Here is an 846-nt window from a genome sequence, read left to right on the forward strand (position 1 = left end):
GTGTGTTGCTGCTGCTGGTGGTGTGTTGTGATGGCGTTGTTTGTTGTGATGTTTTTTTGATATGTTTGTTTTGTTTTTGTTGTTGATGTGGCATGTATTATGGTGTTGTCTGCCGTTGTTGTGTTGTTAATGGTTGTATACGGTATTGTTGTTTTTGTTTTTGGTTGTGTGGTGGGTGTGTGCGTTGATGGTGATGTGTTTGGTGGTGTGTGTTTAGGCTTGGTGTGTGGCGGTGTTGCTGTCTTATTCGTGGTCTAAGAAGGTAATATGGTAATGGTTAGCAGACAACGTTAGGTGTTTCGTTGTTTCTGTAGTGTCGCTGTTGTTATTGTTGTGTTGATTTTGTGGTTGGCGGTGTTGCTGTTTTGGCTCCGTTGTCGGCACAACGAAACATCATAGGCGCTGCGCTGTTAATTGTTGTGTTAAGGTGGATGATGGCACGCACAGTGCGAGGTAGATTGGTCGTGCTTGACTTTCTTTTTCGTTGCTGGTGTTGTGTTTATGTCGTTTGTGTTTCTTGTTGCTTTTTGCTGTTTTTGTCCTTGTTGCTTTTTCCTGTGTTGTGCTTTTCTCCTTGTTATATATTGTTTTATCCTTGTTGATGTGTAGTTTCGTTGTTACTTTGTGTTAAGTTATGGCGGTGGTGTGTGTTGAAAAGCAAGGACCATTGAATTTAGATTAAAATGTATGCATAGGACTTGATTGTACCATCTGCTAGGAAAACTTGAAAGGGGAGTGCTTACGCTGCTGCCTTTCGTTCCCTACAACAACGATAATAGACATCAAAACAGACCTTTAACCAAATGTGAAAAAAGATGGATACATTTAACAACCGAGCTATTCAGC

This window comes from Penaeus monodon, chromosome 33 (genome assembly GCF_015228065.2).
Source record: "Penaeus monodon isolate SGIC_2016 chromosome 33, NSTDA_Pmon_1, whole genome shotgun sequence".
NCBI classification, from domain to species: domain Eukaryota; kingdom Metazoa; phylum Arthropoda; class Malacostraca; order Decapoda; family Penaeidae; genus Penaeus; species Penaeus monodon.